The sequence below is a fragment of the Musa acuminata genome, chromosome BXJ2-6 (assembly GCF_036884655.1).
Source record: "Musa acuminata AAA Group cultivar baxijiao chromosome BXJ2-6, Cavendish_Baxijiao_AAA, whole genome shotgun sequence".
In the NCBI taxonomy this organism is placed as follows: Eukaryota; Viridiplantae; Streptophyta; class Magnoliopsida; order Zingiberales; family Musaceae; genus Musa; species Musa acuminata.
The window spans coordinates 18,707,108-18,730,374 of NC_088343.1; positions in this window are offsets into that span (position 1 = coordinate 18,707,108).

The window sequence follows — 23,267 nt, forward strand, 5'->3', positions numbered from 1 at the left end:
ATCTTTTAGATTTCCTCTTAGATATCCTCTTAGGTTTAGAGTCAGCACTAATGGGGGGTGAATTAGTGCAGCGATAAAAATCATGTCGATTCTGAAAATCTCTTCGTTTCGTACGATTAAAAATCGATTTCAGAAACTTGAAAACGTATGCAAGTATAGGCGTAATAAAAGTACAATAAGAATGTAAGAAGATTTGTAGTAAGATAAATTACACAAAAGAAAAGGTAAACTGGATTTTTATAGTGGTTCAGCCGTCGTGACCTATATCCACTCTGTCGATTCCTCTTCCGTCAAGACCACCGACATCCACTATCGATTTTCCTTTAATAGACAAAGATCAACCTCCTTCTTACACCCCTCTTCTCCTTTTCACAAGACAACCTTTACAAGTACTTACCATCTCTCAAACTATTCTAACACTTAGGCTAGAAGAGGAAGATTCTCACAAGAGATTACAACAACGTTTTTCCCTTTTTAAATTCACTGTTCTTGTGTATCTTAACCAGGGATAAGAGGGGTATTTATAGGCTTCAAATTGATTCAAACTTGGAGCCTAAAAATATCTCATCCCGGGTTTTCTGGGTATGGGCAACACCACCGCCTGTGCTACCGCTTGGCATCTTGAAACTAGACGGTACCACCACTTGACAGAGCTCGGAGATCGAGCTCTAGCAGTACCACCGCCTGACAGGGGTCGTACCACCATTGACAGTATTTACTGCCGACGGTACCACCGCTCAAACCACCTGGGAAACTAAGTCTCCCAAGCTGTCACAGACTTAGCTGGTTTTGCCTAAGTCGTGCGGCACCCTTGCGTGTCCGTCCGCAAAGGTTAGCCTCCCCGAAGCCTCCCATTGTCCCTTAAGACCAACAAAAGAGAGAACGGGTAAGAGAGAACGCCTCAATCGGGATCCATAAGTAAACATCTCCGAAAAACACTTCATAGATAAAGCAAATTACAAACAGACTTTACAAGCTCTGAACAGTGGCACAATAAAGGGTAAAATGGTCCATTATAGATCAAAATATCTCGCACGTGTCCACATGACACAACCTTTATTTACAAGCCTAAAGAGGCCACCAACTCAACTAAAATGGGACTATCAAGCCTTCGACCGCCCCTCTACATGCTGTACAAGGCATGAGCATGCCAAAAGACACGGACATACATAAGCATTACATCAAACATCCTGTTTCGAAGTTTGTCTGTGACATTCTCCCCCACTTATTCCTTCGACGTCCTCGCTGAAGCCTTTGTTGACACTGCAACTCCTCGCCTTTTGCTGAGTCTTCAATCTTCTGCTCCAGCTACAATGCGCCTCTTGGCTCCTAGCTGCTCTCCGCTGTTGTTTTTGAGTAATCGAACATATGATCCGCCATGCTGCTTCAACTCACCAATGACTCTTACTCTGGTGTGGGGTTGGCTGAGTTATGTTGATCCTTGTTGATTCCTGTGGATCCCCCAGATGAAGGAAAAGACCATCCTTACTACGCCAGTCTCTCAAATTTCTCATGCTGCTTGAACTGGGTGGATGCTTGTTGGAGCTTTAACGAGCATCATCTCGCAAACTTTTGAAGTTTTGGGTCCTTCCTCCATAAAATTTGCTCATTGACTCTCCCTTCACTTAGTTGTCACATCCAAGTAGGTTCGCATCACTTCCACTTTCGATTGGCATTTCGTTGGGAAATGAAGCTGACAATCTACTCTCAGTAGCACTGATCACCGTTGGTGAGGATTTGACAACTATTGTCTTCCATTATCTTCGAAGGGTCTTTGAACATATGTAGAGCTCCTCTGCTGGATAGATAAGAGAATTGGGGTACTCGGTTTCGCCCATTCTCTTAAGAGTTGAGAAGGAAAAGGTTACTTGACTTCGCCCGCCTCCTCGAGGTTGTACTCCATGTATCGAGCTGGTTACTAGCCTTCGCTTGCTCTTTGCTCACACTTCTGAAGTACTTGAAGTGTTTGCACTCCTTGCGTTGAGTTAGCTACTGTGATTCACCTTCTCAATGCCATTGAACTTCTGGAATGCAGGAAGTTTTCACCCTAACTTGAAGTAGTTCTCTCATAGGTTTGGTCGCTTCTGGGATTGTACCGTCTTCTCCATCAACCCTGCTGCCTACTCCTCTGAGTAGCGAAGGTACAACATTGCGTATTGCCTGCTTCGTTCCTTGGTTATGCACTCGAAGTCCTTCACTTTCGGCTATTTTGATGAGAAGCACATTGACATCGGTCTTACAAAGTTCTTTGGCCTCTGCCCTTCAGCCTTGTCTTGGTACTTGGAGATTGCCTCTGCATTCTCCACCTCCTCAGCCCCTTTCACGACCAAGCGCTCTCCCTCCATGAGAGCAAGGGATCAATGACTTTCACGGAAGTCCCGCCTCTGTGGTACCATGGCGCTGCCATGCTCATGGCCCTACTATCCGTCGCCTCGCATTTGCATCCCTTTTCTTCACGATTAGTAGATATGTCTCCGTGGCACTCCTCTGAGTCCACCTCCATTCTAACTGATGCTTGATTTTGGGTAGCTAAGTCCCTCTGGACTCGTCGTCGCTTCCTCGCCCCTTTCGACCCCCTGCTTCAACACCACTGTGTTCTCCAAGCAGTCCATTTGGTCGATGGAAAGACAGACCATAACTCCCATGCATGGCCTCTGCCATCATGTTGTAGGGTTTGCACCGATTCTATTCTCCTTAGCTTCCTTGGTAGCAACGTTCGTTTACTCGGCCTTGTCCTCTAACTTGCCGGGCTCCCTTAAGCGAATATGAGCTTTGGAGTAGTCCAACTCTCCAGCTGCTTCGATCATACCTCTGCATGATCAAGTCCCTCCCATGGGACTCATTAACTCACTGGTACTTGCATTCGAACTTTTTCCTTAGTGGAACTCAGCCCCCATATGCTGATGACCATGGTTTTCATCCGATGCAAAATTCGATGCACGCACGAAAGACCCACCTCTGCGGTACCATGGCCTTCACTCCTTGAATCCATAGCCCTTCTTGCCGTCGTGTTGTTCACCGAAGTGGAGCTTCTAATAGCTCCCGATCATACCCCCATATGATCTAGTCCCTCACGGGACTCACTTCATGTGTATCGCATTGCCACGAACTGTTCCACCACGATCCACTGCACCATATCGCCTCCTGGTGACATCTCCATTGCATTCTGATCCTTGTGGAATAAACTCGAATTGTGAACCCTCCATGTGTGGCCTCTGCCAATACATCGCAGGGTCTCCTCCACCTTCGATTTTATTCGCTCCTTTGGCAATCGACCTTCATCCACCCACCCTTGGGTCATACCTAGATGAAGCACCACTCTAGGACAGTCCGTCGCCTAATAGCTCCCGAAGTCTACCGACTTCACTGTAATTTGTGCATCATTGTCTGGATCCTGGGCCTCTGCCCCCTACCAGCACAATCTTCGCTGCGCACCGCTTCCTTCATGGCAACTTGAATGACAACACTATGGCATATTCTTCAAGAGTACCCGCCTCTGCGTCCTCTTGCCCCGTGCTAAGGCCTTCTGAACCCAACTTCGCCTCCGCAAATTGAGTCGCCTTAGTTCCTCCATTAAATGCTCCTCCGAGATAAGGTGCATGTGCCCAGAAGCTCCCTTCATCTTTGGCACCATGCAAGATGAGTCCTTTCTAATAGAATGAATGACCCATGGAATAACATGATCCTACTCTTGCCTCTGCAAGAGTTCATGTCCTTGACCTCTGTCTAAGGAAAGCACTGCGCCTCTGCTCTATGTTCCAACTTCTAAGATGGCTCCCTTCATACGGCTTGGGTATTTCGTCAAGTTACACCCAAGTTGCTCTGCTCCTCGTTTTTTGCATTGAGTCAATGGTGGCCCTCGCGCCCACCATTCCACGGGTCAGCCCTCCCTTGAGTCCGATCTCCATATCGACTCCAAGTGTGTCTTCATTTAAGTTGTTTTAGGTCGCTCCCCCACTTGATCTCGCAATGCATCCACCAATGCATTCTCTCAAGCGAGATCATGTGACGACTCCTCGCCGCTTGCTCAGTCCATCGAGCTTCGTGGAGTTGTTGTTTGTTGAGGTACTCCTCCTCAACTTGTGAGGTTCGTCTCACATGATTCTCCCTCTGGAGAGCCGAGACTTATCCCTCCTGGATAACTGTCCCATTGGAGCAACATCTCTCTTCGTTTCGGAGACCACCATCCCCTTGGACTACTCCGATCTACTGAACAAACTGTGCATTATTCTGCCTCCTGCAAACGCACTTGCTAGATTGTGACTCCACGTTAATATAGCCCCCGCTGCACCACTCAAGGCCTAGCAACATGCTGAACTTGTGGCATACTTCAGCCTCCTACGGACGTATCCTTCACATGCCGAAGAGAAAGTTCCAATGCTCCATGGCGCCGAGTTTCGGTCGCCTTGGGATGGCCACGAACATTCCATCGTCCACATACAAGCCCATGCATGAGTACCAAATTCTTCGAGTTAGCAATTCCCCTCACCTCTATGAGCTTTGCCTAAATCTTTTGGTCGTTGAGCAACTCATTCCACCTTGGATGGTCTCATCCTTTACCAAGCGCCTCGCTTGGCTTGAGCACCATCAAGTATAGTTGTCAACGTTGAGTCGTAGCTCAAACTCAGCCATCCCAACCTTTGTACGCTCCAAATTCTTCCAAGCTTGCCTGTTCTCATGGTGCCTCTTGCGCGAAGGGTTGGCCATTCCTCTGAATGCCAATGTCAGATGCCCGCTCCTCCGAGCGACTCCGTTTCCCTACATCTCCATGCCCGTTTTCCCCCAAACGGTCGCGCGTGTGCTGACTGCCCTCAACGCAGCCCGGCTAGGTCCCCCACGTTTGCATGCTAAGTGTTTCTATGAGTGCTTGTCCCGCTTTGATACCATCTGTCACGGACTTAGTTGGTTTTGCCTAAGTCGTGCGGCACCCTTGCGTGTCCGTCCGCAAAGGTTAGCCTCCCCGAAACCTCCCATTGTCCCTTAAGACCAACAAAAGAGAGAACGGGCTAGAAAGAACGCCTCAATCGGGATCCACAAGTAAACATCTCCGAAAAACACTTTATAGACAAAGCAAATTACAAACAGACTTTACAAGCTCTGAATAGTGGCATAACAAAAGGTAAAATGGTCCATTATAGACCGAAAATCTCTCGCACATGTCCACATGACACAACCTTTATTTACAAGCCTAAAGAGGCCACCAACCCAACTAAAATGGGACTATCAAGCCTTCGGCCGCCCCTCTACATGCTGTACAAGGCATGAGCATACCAAAAGACACGGACATACATAAGCATTACATCAAACATCCTATTTCGAAGTTTGTCCGTGACAAAGCGGTACCACCGCCGGTCAGGCTTTCAACATCCTGGTTGGGCCTTGAATCCGGCCCAAACTAGCCCAACTTCGGGCCCAATTGGCCTCTAACAGAGTTGATGGGATTATCTTCTAATCTCAACTCCAATTATATTCTAACTACGATTCCTAAGACATATTCTAAGCAAAATAAGTCTGGTTTCTTCCAACGAGCTTCCGACGATCTTCCAACGAACTTCCGACGATCTCTCGGCAATGTTCTGATGGACTCTCAGCAAGCTCCTAGACTTCACGATGATCTTCTTGGTGAGTTTCGATGAGCTTCTTTGGCAAGCTCTAGGACTTCTCGATCAATTCCGGCAGAACTTCCGACGAACGTCCGGACTTCCGATGAACTCTCGAACTCCCAACGAAATCGCATTCTTGACTCCGGGACTTCATTTTGCTTTATACCTTGCTATCGTAGTTAATCCTGCATACATTAAAAATACACTTCGATCTAGACAATTATTACTCAGCATGAATCATGTTGTCCGGCATGTCATTGGCCCATCGACGCTTCGTCCGATTCTTCGGCGCATTGTCCTCTCTTATGGCCTATTGCCCAATTGGCCAGTTGACCTCCGCAACTCCGATATCCTTGGTGCAATATCTGCTCTTATTGGCTCGATGCCCGAAACCATGGCCCGAAGCCTTTTGTCGATATGTCGACCGATCCTTCGGCGCGACGTCCAATCTTTTGACATGTTTCTTCGGCCCAACATGATTCTTCCTGCTTTAAATGTCTCTCCTGGATCGAAGCATCCTACGTCACTTAAAACGTAGATCAAATCATTAATACTATCAATTGGTTTCATCATCAAAACCCGAGATTCAACAGCATGTATATTTGACATGCAATCAAATACTGATGTATTCATAATTGTCATATATGTATGCATAAAAAATATAATATATTATTATTCTACGAAAAATTTTAATATTAAAATCTAAAATCAGACAATAATAGATCTGAATTTACGATACATACCTTTCGATGTCATTTAGAAAGTTTTTATCAAATCTACGAGCACACCATCGTCGAACCGAAAGCTATAGTAATATCGATCTATAAAGAGAACTAAAGTCGCTTTCTCCTCTCTTCCTACCCTGTATAGGACTACTATGAGCGTTGGATCAGGGATAAAGAGAATATAAGATAAGATTTGGAATCTCTAATTGATTAGTTCACGTGACTAAAAGGAGATGAGAGAAGATCTGTACTCTCTCAATAATGTCACGTATCTAATTATTCACATTGAGTCTCTAAGAGGTTATATCCTTTTATAGGTCAGGGTAAAGGGTCTATGATAAATAATTAGGAGAGTTCCTCTCATCAAGGTTATTTCTTAAAGAATCATACTATAATTGGACTTTTTTTGTATTAATTGATAACCATAATTAAAATTCAATCATATCTATAATATATCTTACATAATTAGATAGGATCACATAATCTAATATTTTTTCACTTAACCCATTAATTGATAAGATACAAAAGGGTTTAAAATTAAAAATTAATTAAAAAATATATAAAAATAATTTTACCTAATTGGATTTTAAATTTTGAAAATTATTTATGCATGCATGATTTTTTTTTAAAAAAATAGGCCAATAAGTATAATAAATATAATAATACTAAATTAAGTCTGACTAGTCATGCAAGTTATAGTGGTTGTATATCATCAATGTCATACTTTCTTCTATATATCACAACATTATTAGCCCTTTCTAATGTAATTCAAAATAACCCATATAATTTATTTTGTTAAGATAATCCTATTATCACATTTAATCATAATATACACATATATAAATATGAATAAGATAGTAGAAATAAATAACTTTAGGTACATAAGTAATGCGAGTAATATATGCCTTGCAAGCTAATCACGTGAGTGATGACACATGTGACATGATACATATTCTTTTTGTTTATTTATTGTTTGGCATTTTATTACTTTATCTTGCATACTACATATATTGTGATATCCACGAATCTATACAATGAGAATTAGATCATGATGATATTACGATAATGAGACCAATTCACTTTTAAATATAGACCCTAAATAATCCCGATCATAGGTGCCCTACAAGCTAATCACGTGAGCGATAAAACGTGTGACAAGACATGCTTTCTTTTTGCTTATTATATTATTGTTAGTCATAGGTGCCCTACAAGTCAATCACGTAAGTGATGGCACGTGAGACATGACATGTAATCTTGTTACTTATTATTATTATGGTATTTTTTTTATTTTATATTGCTTATGTTAGGATCGAAATCATCATTAATAGGGGGGGTGAATTAGTGCTTTTGTAAAAACATCGATTTAAAAAACTTTCATTCGATAAAGCTTGTATCGAAAATATGTTTAAATGTAGAGTGCAGGCAAAAGTAGTACATAGTTAAATCAATTAGCAACAAAAGTAAATAGCAAGGAAAAAAGCACACCAAATTTATAGTTGTTTGGTCATCGTGACCTATGTCTACTCTCGATTCCTCTTGTGTTGAGGCCATTAGCTTCCACTAACAATTTTATTTCAATGAACAAAGATAAACTACCCTCTTACAACTCTTTTCTCCTTTTGATAGGCTTAGGAGAGAACCTTTACACCCCCTTTTTATATGGTAACCCTCACACACCTCCCTTAGATCAACTTCTAAGCTTAAGGAGGGAACTCAACGTTTTGGTAGAGTTTTCTCAATTTTTTACTTGCGAATTCTTGATCCTTTCTTGCTGCCCAAGTGGAGTATTTATAGGCCCCAAATGATTTTAAAAATGGAGCTAAAAATTTAAATTTTTGGGTCTTTCGGGTACGGGCAGTACCACCACCTACATTGGGTGGTATCACTACCTGCCAGTTTGACACTAATGGTACCATGCCTGAGACATTGACACTAGATGGTACCATTGCCCAATCTGACAGTACTACTACCTAACAACCTTGAAGACTAGGCTTTTGACTTTCTAGCTCATAGGCGGTTCCACCACTAATTTTACGGTGCCATCACCTGACCCAATTTTTGGGTCACTAAATGAGCCTCCCAATGAGCTCAAATTAGTTCCAATTGGTACCTAATTGAGTTAACATGATTACACCAAAAATTAACTCAATTAGCCCCATAAACTACTTCGATCTAGACAAATGATTACAAAGCGAGAATACTATGTTGTCCAGCATATCATTAGTGTTGAATCTCATATTTTGATGATGAAACTAATTGATAATGTTATAATCTAATTTGTGTTTTGAGTGACACGGGTCTATCTTCGATCAGGAGAGGCAAATTGATTGAAGTTGGAGGAATCAGATGTTAGGCCAGAGTTGAACATGTCAAGAGATTAGATGTCGGGTCGGAGGATCGGTTGATGTGTCGACAGACAGCTTCGTGCCGTGAATTCGAGCATCTGGTCAAGAAGATTGGACATTGTGCCAAGGAGATCAAATGTTGTGAGAAGGCAACATGCCGATTGGGCAATACACCGAAGGAGAAGATGATACACCGAAGGGTTGGACGAAGCATTGGATGAACCAATGATATGCCGGACAAAATAGTATTCTTGCTTGTAATAATTTATCTAGATCAAAGTAGTTTAAGTTATAATTGGGTTGGTTTAGAATGTAATTAGGCCAACTCAATTATGGGTCAACTAGGCTCATATTGGAGCTATTTTGGGCCAAGAGAAAGGCCAATTCAATGACCCAAAAGTTGGGTCAGGCGGTGGCAATACCGGTGGCTCAGTCTCCGAGACACAGTCTCCAAGACTATATTAGGCAGTAGTACTGCCAAACTGGGTGGTGGTACTATCGAGTGTCAAGTGGTGGTACTGTCAGCCTAGGCGGTGGTACCGCTCGGACACAATCTTCTAGACTATGTCAAGCGTGTTGAGAAATCTTAGGGGTGACATTACATATGTAGCAGAAGAACAGAAAACAAAATCCACAATTCCCAAAGATATGTTCGTCGTCGTGCGAAGATTGGTACGTAAAAATCCACAAAATAAAAAACCACGTGTGAGATAGATTATGTTACCTAGGGAGATCATATATCCCTGAATCCCTACATATCTCTAGGAGAGGATGAAGGAGGTCAAGCCCCTCCTCTCTAGTGGTGATTGTAACATCCCCAATTTTTGAAAATTTAGTAAATACTTATTTGTAAATATGAGGATTATTTAATATTTTTTTATATTAAATGATATTATATTAAAAGTTTATGGCTAGGGACCTAAGAGTAAATATTAGAAATTTGATATGATTTATGAAAGATTCAGATTTAAGTTAAAGAAAAAAAAAATGGTGGATATATGTCACTAGCTAACCTAAGGTTGGTGCCACTTATGTTTACTCTAAGGATGACACCTAGTCCCTTTCATGCATGCTTGCCACCTTGCAACCTTACAACCCTTGTGTTAGCCAAAAGTAATTAAATGAGAGATTAAAGAAAACTTAACAAAAGAGAGATACTTGCTGCAGCGTGGGTTTGAGAAGAATAAGAAGTGGGTTTGAGAAGAATAAGAAGAAGAAGAAAAAGCTTTGTCTTGCTTGAGATTTTGCATCAATTTCCCCATATTTAGAAATCAAACTTTCCTAAGACAAGTGTTCTAACCCCATTCCATAGAAATCCTAATCTCTATTTTCATTTTAATTCTACAAAATTTGAAGGATTTCAACTGAGAACCAGACATTTCTTTCATTTTGATACAAAGCCATGAATATGAAATATTTTGGTAATCTAACCTCTATGCATTTTTTTGGACTTAACTTTTTGTACTAGACTCTGATTTAGGCAAAGCTTAATGCATTTGAAAGTATACTCAAACACCTTTATTTTGATACCAGATTGAATAATTTGGAGTTTAAATACCTACTCAGACTTCTATTTCAATTAACCCTACAGATTTTGCAAAATGAGGACTATAATTTCTGACTTTTTGTTGCTTAACTACTTATAACTTTCTACTAGGAACTTAGATTCATACAAAGTATGATTTATTAGAAACTAGACTAAAAAATCTTTCTGTTTGTATCAGATTTGAAATTTTTAGAATATAAATGCAAACTGAAAACATTTGTTTTTTCGACCCTATAGATTCAGTAAAACAGAGCTAATGTTTTTAGACCTTTCACTACGAAATTATTTTTAACTCCATGTTTCAAACTCCAATTCTTACAAAAATTGATTTAACTAAAACTAGATTAACACATCTTTCGAGTGACACCTATTTTATATTAATTGGAGCATAATTGGTTATCCAAATAATTCATACAAAGTGCCTCTTAAATTCTACTAGAATCAAGCTTTGGTCGATTTCGCCTCTTCTTGTTTCTTCTCTTTGGAAATCAGTTTCAGCAAAAACCCTTACTTTAGTTGAGCTTTACATTATTGCCTTAAATTTCTGTATTCTCTTGTCCTTTCTTTATTTACATACCTGATTTTATTATGTAATGTTCATGTTTGTACCATAATGTTTCATATTAGGCACATGCATTCCATTTTTCCGCATGTGTTTCGCCTTAAATTCTCTTCTTCTTGTTTCTTCTCTTTGGATATCGATTTTAGCAAAAACCCTTACTTTAGTTGAGCTTTACATTACTGCTTTAAATTCCTGTATACTCTTGTCTTTTAATTATTTGTATACCTAATTTTATTATGTAAAGTTCATGTTTGTATCGCAATGTTTCGCTATAGGCACATGCATTCCATTATTCCATTTGTGTTTTCGATATGCCCCAATTTATTGTTCACTATCCTTTTGTACTCTGGTGTTTGTGGGATAAATGTGAACCTTTGTCAGAAATGGTAAAGGGAGTTATGCTTAGAGCCTGCGATGCTCTGCCAGCCCCCTATCACTTCACTCAAACGTGGGTGGATGAAGATCCTAGACGTAGGAGACTTATATTTGATGGTCATTCAGAAATGGATGGACCATATTATATTATGATCCCACTTCATCTTCTATGTGTTTAACATGATATCCAAAGCTTTGGCTGTGTTTCTATGCATGCTTTAGATAATAATGAAATGAATGCAACGTCATGTGACATTTGAGTTTCTGTTCATGTTTTGTTCTTTGATATGTTTTGAAATGTTTATATGTCTTTGTTATGCCTTGAAAAATACCATGTGCCATGGATATGCTTCTTATGCCAATGATATGCTCCAATTACCTTTCCTCGATTGTATGAACAAAACATGCTTCTGTTTCATCTTATATCTCTGCTTTGTATTTTGATACCTTATTTGTTTGAAAACTGTCCTCTTTGCTATGGACATGTTAGTCACTTGCTAAGCTTTATATGCTCATCCCGTTGCTATATAAATTTTTCAGGATAGCTTATCGCTTGCTAAAATGTGTAAATTGGGTTGAGGCAATGGGAAGCTAGAAGATTTTAGGCAAATCTTTCATACTTGATAGTTTGATGTTGTATAAGTTCCTTTTGTGTGTATCAACGATAAATCTAGATTGTTGTATCTTGTAAATATTTGAAAAGTACCTATCATATCGAGATTTTGGAAATATTTAGTTTAAATTATGTAATGATATAAACATATAGTACATGTTGGTTTTGTGATTATATAGATTCTCACGCTTATGGATTATTTGAGTTGGCTTTAAAATTTATGAATCATTAAGTGATATGATGGTATGATTATGAACTATATAGGTTTTATAAATTATGGATTATAGAGGTAAATTTTGACTTGAATATTTTCTTAGTAGCCTCAAATGTGTGTTTAGATCCTGGATTATTGTTGAATTATAATATTATCAATTTTGAGTTAGGTTCACATGTCCTAAATAAGAATTAAATTCAAGGGGGCATGACAGATGTAGTATTAGAGTATGGTTTGAGGATCACTGAGATATTTAATTTGTTTACTGTGCAAATACATTGAGGATTAGTAAATTATATTAAGGTTTAGTAAACTATAGTGATAAGTGAAAATTTTCTTTAATATCTTTTAGGAATATGGGATAATGAGAACATTTGGTCCTCCAACTTCATATGTTTTTGATTAATTAAAGGGGATGAAAGGATTGATCGGGGATATTAAATTAGAGTGACGCAACGAAAGCGTGGTGAACCTAATTCATTAGTGGCAGAATACTGGGTGACATGAATGAAGAAGATATTTGATGTACAAAATTGTTCTGACAATCAAAAGATTTCTTTTACCACTTTTGTGTTGAAAGTAGATGCTGAGCACTGATAAAAAATAATAAAAATATGATTGAATATGAATCAGAAAGTGATAACAAGAGGGTCAAGACATCTGGATTTGAAAAAGGAAGTCACAATAAAAGACCCAATCATGTGTGAATTATGGGTTAAATTGTGAAACAAGTCTGTGTTTTCAGGTGACTAGAGCCTGTTTTACCTACGAGAAGTTAGATTATAAAATAGGAGATTGCTAACTAAACAAGAAGAAAGAGCCACTGCCTCCTAAGTCAACAGCCCATGCTAGAGTATATGCTATCCCTAGAAATGATTCTAAAATTTTTGAATCAGTGGTCGAAGGTATTATCTATGTTTCTGAAAGAATGTAAAATTTTGTTTAACCATGGGTCTAATCTATGATTTGCTTCGTAATATTTTGCTTATCACTTGAGCATTCTACCTAGACCACTGGATTATATGCTATATGTAAATATGACTATTGGAGATTTTTTGACAACAAACTTGATCCGGTCATCTTGTCTGATTTCTATTGAAGAAGCAACTACAAGAACTATTAGATAAGGGTTTCATTTGACCTAGCGTTCCACCATAGGGTGCGTTGGTGCTATTAGTTAAGAAGAAGGATGAAACATTGATGCTTTGTATTGATTATAGACAGTTGAATCAAGTGACCATAAAAACCAAGTATCCCTTACCCAGAAGTGATGATTTGTTTGATCAATTGCATGGTGCACAGGTATTCTCCAAGATTGATCAGAGGTCAGGTTACTATCAGTTGAAGATCAATAAGGAGGATATTCCAAAAATAGCTTTTAGAACTCGATATAATCATAATAGGTTAAGTGGGAACTCAATAAGTAGTTAAGTGGGAAGTACCAACAAATATGACGGAAGTTAGAAGCTTCTTGGGCGTGGCAGGTTATTATAGGAGATTTGTGGAGGGATTATCTCGAATTGGTCAACCTCTCACCAAACTCACTCAAAAAAATGTGAAATTTGTATGGGGTAATGATTGTGAGTGAAGCTTTCAAGAGTTAAAAAGAAGATTGACTAGTGCCCCGATTCTCACTATTCCAAGTGGTAACGAGAGATTTGTAGTTTATACCGATGCTTCAAGAAAGGGCCTTAGATGTGTTTTGATGCAGGAAGGAAAAGTGATTGCTTATGCTTCTAGACAACTAAATGTTGAATCTCAGATTTTGATGATGAAGTCAATTGTCATTTGTTATCTAATCCATATGTTGAGATAAGTGTACAGGATTAACTACGATGGAAGAAAGACATGCAGCAGGAGTTGCGCCAGAGTCAAGACTATGATCACGTTAGGAGTTCAAGAGTTCGATGGAAGTCCGAACGGTCGTCAGAGGTTCTGCAGGAACAAATCCGAGAAGTCCAGGAGCTTGCCAAAGAAGCTCGTCAGAACTCGCCAAGTAAATCGTTGTAAATCCAGGAGTTTGCTGGAAGTCCGCCGGAGCATTGCCGAAGGTTCATCGAATGTTCGCCGGAAGCTCATCGGAAGAAGCGATTGACGCACCGGAGTAAGTTGCAATAAAAGTCTTAAGAAATATCGTAGTTAGCATGTAGATTAAGTTAAGAATGGGAGGTGATCTCATTAACTTAATCTGGGGGCAATTGGGCCCTTGATAGACCCAAATTGGGCCGAATGGATCAACCCATTCGGACTAGAATTCCTGCCAAGCGGTGGCACCGCCAGGGTCGGCGGTGGCACCGCCCAGGAGATGGTCTCCCAGGAAAGCTGGGCGGTGCAACCGCCCAAGTCAAGCGGTGGTACCGCCTGGGCTTAGTCTTCGAGCGAGATTGGGTGATGCAACTGCCCCAGTCAGGCGATGGCACCACTTGGGCTCAGTCTCCAAGTGAGACTGGGCAGTGGCACCACTAGAGCTCGATCTCCAAGCTCTGTCAGGCGGTTGTACCACCTTAGTCAGGAGGTAGTACCGCCAGGACCCCGGAAATCCAAGAAAAGATATTTTTGAGTTCCAAATTCAAACCAGTTTAGGGCCTATATATACCCCACCCTTTCCTGCATGAAAGGGCACCGAAAATCCAATCTTACTATATGATTTTTAGAGCTCAAAAGTGTTGTAAAGGCTAGAAGTTCTCCTCCCTCTTTTCTTCCAAGTTTTGATCTTTTAAGAGAGGAGAGAAAAGTTTGTAAGGGTTGTCGCCTAAGCCCGTCAAAAGGAGTGAGACTGTAAAAGGGTGGTTGGCCTTCGCCTATTAAAGGAAGGTCTCTAGTGGACATCGGTGACCTCGTCGGTGGAGGAAGCCAAAAGTGGATGTAGGTCAAGATTGACCGAACCACTCTAAATCTTGGTTTGCATTTACTTTGAGCATCTTATCTTTACTGCAATCCTCTTCAGTAGCTTACTGCCTTCTGCTCATTTACGAATGTGTTTCATAGTTAAGTATTTTCCGAATCGGCGTTAAGACGAAAATCGATTTTATCGTACGAACATCATATTTCAGTTTGCGCTTACATTCTGATTTCCATCATAACTGCAAACTGCCTTTATATCTTTGCTTTAACTGCATCTCGCTTGATCACAAGTTAAAGTAATTTACGAATCGACTTTCATACCGAAATTATTTTTATCATACGAACGTTGTATTCCAGTTTGCTATTACATTCTGTTGTCTATCTTAACTGCAAAGTGCCTCTATATATTTGCTTTAACTGCATCTCGCTTGATCACAAGTTAAAGTGATTTACGAATCGACTTTCTTACTAAAATCGCTTTAATCGTCTATACCAAAATTGTTGTTATCGTACGAATGCAGTTTTAATCGTCGAAAGTTTTCCGCTGCACTAATTCACCCCCCCCTCTTAGTGCTCTTGATCCTAACACTAAAGAGTTATGAATTGAATTATCCAACTCATGATTTGGAATTAGCAACAATTATTTTTGCTCTAAAGATTTGGAGGCATTACTTGTATGGGCGAACATTTGAAATCTTTACTAATCACAAGAGTTTAAAGTATATTTTTACTCAAAAAGAGTTAAACATGAGGCAGTAGAGATAGATAGAACTTCTAAAGGATTTGTTAGGAACCTTTTTCTAAGCTTTTGAATAATGTTTATTGAGTCTGTTTAGTTCAGTTGTTTATTGAGTCGGTTTGATTCAGTTAGAGTCAAGTAGAGGTTTATTTAATTTTTATTAATTATTAGAGTTCAAGTCTTGATGGACTCTGGGTGGAACTCTATAAATAGGGATGTAACTGCTTCTTTTCAGTTATCTATGAAAAATACTATTCTATCTTTTGACAAACCCTAGGAGGCTGATCCCCTTGAAGCGATCAAGGAGGGTCGATCCCCTCAAAGTAATCAAGGAGGGCCGATCCCCTCGAAGCGATCAAGGAGGCCGATCCCCTCGAAGTGATCATCCCCTTTCTCTTCTTCTTTTTTACGATAAGAATTTAGGGTCTTATCATTTGGTATCAAAGTGACGATAAGACCTTTAGGGTCTTATCAATTGGTATCAGAGCGACGATCCTTGGCGTTCTCGCTGTGTTGCCATAGCTATCTTCAAAAAAAAAAAAAAAATTTGTGAGAAAGGGTGAAGCCAGTAGCCCCGCACGCTATTCCTTCTCAACCGAGAAGGAACCTTTGCTTCCCTACACTGACCACCACTGCCTCTTCTCCACCACCGACGCTGCTTCCCGGCCGACGACCACTGCCGCCGCTGCTCCCTGCCCAGCGCCCACCGCCGCGGCTGCACCCCGGCCAGCAACCTCCTCTCCTCGCTTCCCCATCTTGCCTGAGCAAGAAGGTCGCGACCGCTGTTTCCCAGCCAGCGGACCACTCCTCGTAGCCATCCGTCGGCGACGCTGCCCTAGCCAGACCGTCGCTCGCCTCCCAGCCGCCACTCCCCCTTGTTCTGCATCTTTTGTAACCGAAATAGGGCAATCACGGGCAACTCATATATGCTGCCCTTGTTTCCAGCCACCGCCGTCGCCTCGAGCATCGTCGCCGTCGCCTTCTAACCGTTGCTCTCCTGTGCGACGACTGTCGCTCGCCTCCCAGTCGCTGCTCCCACTCGCTTCCCAGCCACTGCTCCCCCTTGCTCTGTATCCGTGGTGACCGAAACAAGGCAGTTACCACCGTCGCAGTCACGGGTCCCCTTGCTGCCGCAATCGTAGATCCCCTTGCTGCCACGAACGCTAGTTACCACCACCATCGCCACTGCTGCCCAGCCAGCGACGACGCCGCTCGCCGCCGCTATGCTCCGGCTAGCAATGACTGCTGCTACCAGCCACCGCAGCCTTCACCTCAACCCCCTCGAGCTGCACCGTTGCTGCAGCTCCCTTGCTCTGCATCTTTGCCGTAGCCGTCGGTTGTTACCACTATAGCCTCAACCCCGGCCACTTCAATGCCACTTCCCTCTTGTTCTGCCTCCGCTACTGCAGTTGTTGGTTGCCATCACCGCAGCCTCAACCCGATTGCTCGGTGATTGCTTCCTTGGGTCACAACAGTCGCAACTGTCGCCTTTCAGCCTCGGCGCTCTCATCTCACATAGTGACAAAAACATAGGGCAGCAACTCTTCCTCCATCGCAGCCACCGCAGCGGCGAGTCCTTGCCGGTGCTGCCCCCAACCACACCACCATCGCTGCCTCCCAGCCCTCAGCAGCAGCGATCCCTCCACGCAGCGACTGCAACAAGCATCGTTGCCTCTCACCGACGCCTCCTTCCGTAGTGTGATAGAAACATAGCAACGCTACCTTCCATCCGCGCCGTCGCAGCCATCACAGCGGTGAGCCCTTAGCGGTGCTACCCAGCCACACCACCATCACTGCCTCCAAGCCCTCAACAACAATAATCCCTCTATGCAGCGACCGCAACAAGCATCGTTGCCTCCCATGCGACGATTGCAGCTACATCCTCGCATCCTCGCAGTAACCCTTCATTCCCATAATGTTTCCACCGACTGCATCACAATAGCAGCACCGAATAGGACCGTGATTGATGCCCTTGACCAACACCAAAAATAGGAGTTGAGATTATAGATTTGCAGTCTTACACAATGATCACTGATAACTCGGTGAAAGCACAAATGGAAGCATTAGAAATTAGAATTGAAAACCGACTGCAAGAAACACTTAATGATTTCAAAAAGAGCCTACTGGAGAGCCTTAGCAAATTTTAACAAAATTGGGGCTCAAGTTCTACGTTGCACAGATCTAAAAATACATGAAAAAGACCCCAAGATTATGACACAAACTACTTACACATGAAGGTGGAATTTCCGAGATGGAAAGATGGAGATCTGACCAGTTGGATCTCTAGGGCAGAAATTTTTTTCCATTTTCACAGAACTCCAGAAGAATCCAAGTTGGAAATAGCCTCAATCCAGCTCGATGGAGATGCACTCCAATGGTACGATTGGTATGAAATTGTTTACGGAGTTCCTTAGCGGGAGAAGTTCAAAAGAGGGCTTCTTGTTCGATTTGGCCCATCCGAATATGAGAATGTTGATGGCCAGCTCACCAAAATTTTTTAAACTTCTACAATGTTGGAATATCAGAGTAGGTTTGAAAGATTGTCAAATCAAGCTAGAGATTGGTCGGAACGATAGCTTCTAGATATATTTATTGAAGGGCTTATTCCGGAGATCCGAAGTGAAGTTAAGGCTCGTCAACCCCACACTATGATAGCTGCGATCTCATTTGCACATCTACATAAGAAAAAAATTAGCAAGGAAAGATCAGCAAGAGGTTTGTATTATGATGAAAGATGGAGTATGGAGCACCGATATAAATAAGGGCAACTTCTAATGATTGAGCCAATTAGAGAGGAACCGGTAGTAAAAGAGTTGGACTCCGATCATAAAGGTATGAAAACTGATGAAGATATTGAAGCCATTACATATATAGTGCATGCATTGGTTGGCTACACTAACCCACAAACTATGAAAATCGGAGGAACTTTGGAGCATCAACCTGTCACTATTTTGATTGATACAAATAGCACTAATAATTTTATGGACAAGAAAGTTGCAGCCCAATTAGCCCACCACATTGAAGGCTGTGATATATTCGAAGCTGATGGACAGATTTTAACTTATGATAGCAAAGGCCAGGAATTTCTTGCAACGATTACTACACTAAAAGATCGACCTATTGCTTACACTGTCAAAAAGTGGAGACCATACTTACTTGATCAACAGGTTATGATACGTTGCAGATAGCCTATGACTGAAGTACTAAAAGACAAACTCCCCGAGATTGATGCTACTTAGTCTTGAGGATAAGGCTGATTTGAAGAGGGAGGAACTGTTAGGAACCTTTTTCTGAGCTTTTGAATAATGTTTATTGAGCCTGTTTAGTCCAGTTGTTTATTGAGTCGGTTTGATTCAGTTAGAGTCAAGTAGAGGTTTATTTAATATTTATTTATTATTAGAGTTCAAGTCCTGATGGACTCTGGGTGGAACTCTATAAATAGGGATGTAACTGCTTCTTTTCAGTTATCTATAAAAAATATTATTCTATCTTTTGACAAACCCTAGGAGGCTGATCCCCTCGAAGAGATCAAAGAGGGCCGATCCCCTCGAAGTGATCAAGGAGGGCCGATCCCCTCGAAGCGATCAAGGAGGCCGATCCCCTCGAAGTGATCATCCCCTTTCTCTTCTTCTTTTTTACGATAAGACTTTAGGGTCTTATCAGGATTATGATTGTACCATTCGTTATCACCCGGGTAAAGCTAATGTTGTAGCTGATGCACTTAGTAGAAAATCTACAAGTTTTATAGTGACTTTGGTTGTAAAACAATGAAAGTTATTGGAAGAAACTTATAATTTGAATGTTAAGAAAAAAGGGCATGACTCAATGATATTGATGGCCTCCATCCAAGTGCAATATGATCTCATTCAACAAATTAAAGAAGGATAAATATGAGATCGATGCTTAATCTACTTAAGGAATGAGGTAGAAAAGGGATTGAAGCCAAATTTTTAAGTTTCAGAGGATGTCCTATTGAGATTTGGGGATAGAATATTTGTTCCAAATGACCTAGATATCAAGAACCAAATCTTGAGGGAAGGTCATAATTCAAAGTACACCATGCATCTTGGTAGCACTAAGATGTATAGAGATCTCTAAAGTCATTATTGGTAGGAAGGTACCGCCTAAACTGGGTGGTGGTACCATCGGCAACAGTGCTGCTAGCGATGGTACTGCCCCTATTTGACGGTGGTATCGCCCAGTGTTAGATCAGCGATGATAGTACCACCCAATAACGGAGGTGGTACCGCTAGTATCCCGGATTCCGAGGATGTGACACTTTTTGACTCCAATTTTGAAGCCATTGGGGCCTATAAAAATCCTACTCTTTTCTGCATGAAAGGGTACGAAAGTATTAGCTTAATCTTGAATTCTTGAGTCATAAAAGTATTGTAAAAGTTAGAGTTCTCCTCCTTCATCTCCTAACCTTGTAACCATCCAAGAAAGAGGAGTGAGACTTATAAGGGTTATCTCCTAAACCCAGGAAAAGGAGAAAGTTCTGTAAAGAGGTGTTTGATCTTTACCTATTGAAGGAAGACATTTAGTAGACGTCGGTGACATCGTCGGAGAAGGAATCCGAAAGTGGATGTAGGTCAGCTTGATCGAACCATTCTAAATTTCTATTTGCTTTTCATTTGTGCAATTTACTTTACTGCAAACCTCCTTAATATTCTCTTGCACTTTTAGGAAATTTTTCGAGTTCAACTTCTCACCAAAATAGATTGAATCGAAACCATTTTCGTTGGAATCGATTTTAAATGAAATGAATAATTTTCTAAAATCACAAAAGTTTTCCGTTGCACTAATTCACCCCTCCTCTTAGTACCGCTCTTGATCGTAACAATTGGTATTAGAGTAAGGTTCACTCTCATTTGGTTTTAAACCTAAGAGAGATGACATTTGCCGACAACCTAGAGGGTCATTCAATGACACGTTCGCCCATGTTCAATGGGACGGATGACACATATTGGAAGACTAGAATGAGGATCTTTCAAATTTCAATGGATTTTGAATTATGGAATATTATAGAAAATGACTTTCAAATGTCTTCTCTTCCAATGAATGATTGGAATAAGTTGGAGAAGAAAACTTTCGATTTAAATACAAAGGCTATGAATGCCTTGTTTTGTGCATTAGATAAAAATAAGTTTAATTAAGTATCGATTTGTGAAATAGCTTTTGATATTTGGCACAAACTCGAAGTGACTCATGAAGGCACTAGTAGAGTGAAGGAGACAAAAATTAATCTTTTAGTGCATTCTTATGAGTTGTTTCGAATAAAACCGAGTGAGACTATTGAAGACATGTACACCCGATTTATGGATGTCGTCAATGGTCTAAAAGGACTTGATAAAAGTTTCTTTGATTTTGAACTTGTTAATAAGATTTTAAGATCCCTTCCAAAAAGTTGGAACCCTAAAGTAACGGTCATTCAAGAGGCCAAAGATCTAAATAATTTTCCTCTTGAAGAACTAATTGGATCATTAATGACCTATGAAATGACATATAAAGCTTATGAAGAGCTTGAGGACACCTTTCCAAAGAATAGGAAGGATATGACACTAAAAACATAAGAAGACCACTTTGATGATGAGTGTTGAATCTCGGATTTTGATGATGAAACTAATTGATTGTGTTTAGATGTTTAATTACATTTTGAGTGATGCAGGTCTACTCGATCAGGATTAGACAGTTAACGCAGTAGGAATTGACGTTGCGCCGGAGGAGATCACGTTAGGATATTGGATGACAGAAGGCTTCGGACGTCGGACATCGGGCCAAGAGCGGAATTGCGCCAAGGATATCGGGGTTGCGGAGGTCAACCACCGATTGGGCAACAAGCCGCAAGAGAGGATAATGCACCGAAGAATCGGACGAAGCGCCAACCAATGACGTGCCGGGCAACAGAATGTCAATTCGCGTTGTAACAATTGTCTAGATCGGAGTAGAGTTTTGGATTGTGTGTGCAGGATTAACTACGATAACGATGAAGACATAAAGCGAAACAAAGTGCTGGAGTCAAGCGCGAAGGATTCGTTGGGAGTTCGAGAGTTCGACAGAAGTCCGAAGGTTCATCGGGAATGCTGCTGGAACTAGCCGAGAATGAGTAGGGAGCTTGCCGAAGGGTTTTTCTGAAGCTCGCCGGAAGGTTCGTTGGAAGTTCGCGGAGCTCACCGAGAAAGATCGGAGCTTACCGAAGAAGCTCGTTGGAACTCGCCAAGATCAAATCATGAAGTCTAGGAGCTTGCCGGGAGTCCGCAGAATGGTTTCTGAGAGTTTATCGGAAGACCGTCGGAAGTTCGCCGGAAGCTCGCCGGAAGAAGTCTTGACTTACGGACTTTGTAATAGCTTAGAAAATGTCTTTAAATTCGTAGTTAGCATGTTAATTAGGGTTAAGATTAGGTGTTAATCCTATAACCCAAGTAGGGGCCAATTGGACCCAAGTTCGGACTAGTTTGGGGCAAGATTGAAGCCCAACTAGTGGGCTGAAAACACTGTAGTTGGGCTGAAAACACTGTAGGCGGTAGCACCGCCTGGGCTGGGCGGTGGCACCGCCCAGTGCCCGAGAGCTGGGCGGTAGCACCGCCTGGGCAGGGCGGTGGCACCGACCAGTGCCCGAGAGCTGGGCGGTAGCACCGCTTGGGCTGGGCGGTGGCACCGCCCAGCACTGTCAACGTTTGACAGTTACAGGCGGTGGCACCACCACTGACAGGCGGTGGCATCGCCAGCATCGGGAACTCCACAAGAATTCAAATTTGGAGCCCTAATTTGAATCCTCTTGAGGCCTATAAATATCCCTCAAATCTCAGCTGAGATAACAACTTTTGAGAAGCATTTTGATTGAGAGAAAAGTCTTAGAAAGTCTTAGCAAGTCTTGTTTTCAATTTGCTAGAGAGTTCGCCTCCTTCTTTCTTATTGAAAATTTGTAAGAGGTTGAACTGCTTGTAAAAGGTTGTAAGAGGGGTATTTACCCTTCCATTTCAAGAGATTTGCTAGTGGAAGGTGGGAGCCTCATCGAAGAGGGGCCTCGCAAGTGGATGTAGGTCATTTGACCGAACCACTCTAAAATCGGCGTAATCTCTGGTTTGCTTTTCATTGTCGCTGTTTACATTACTGCAAACCTTCTTACATGCTTTAGTTACTTATTACCTTTGCTGCGCAACTCTAAGAATACGCTTTCAAGTTAAGCTTTTCAAGTTCCGTTCTTATCGTACGAAAGATTTTCTAAAACCGAAGTTTTAATCCGCTGCACTAATTCACCCCCCCTCTTAGTGCCGCTCCGATCCTAACAATTGGTATCAGAGCCCGGTATTTCTCATTTCGGATTTACACCCGAGAGAAATAGCTCTTCATGGCTTTCAAGAGGGCTTATCGGTTTTTTGTCCACCGTTGTTTAACGGATTGGACTACACTTATTGAAAAACTCGAATGAGAGTTTTCTTGATTTCTATGAATTTGGATTTATGGAATATTGTTGAAAACGGTTTTCAACTTCCCTCTAAACCGATGAACGAATGGTCGGATTTGGAGAAGAAGTATTTTTCTTTAAACGCAAAGGCTATGAATGCCTTATTTTGCGCTTTAGACAAGAATGAGTTCAATCGGATTTCTACGTGCGAAACGGCTTTTGATATTTGGCGAACACTTGAAATCACACACGAGGGAACTAGTAGAGTCAAAGACTCGAAAGTTAACATTTTA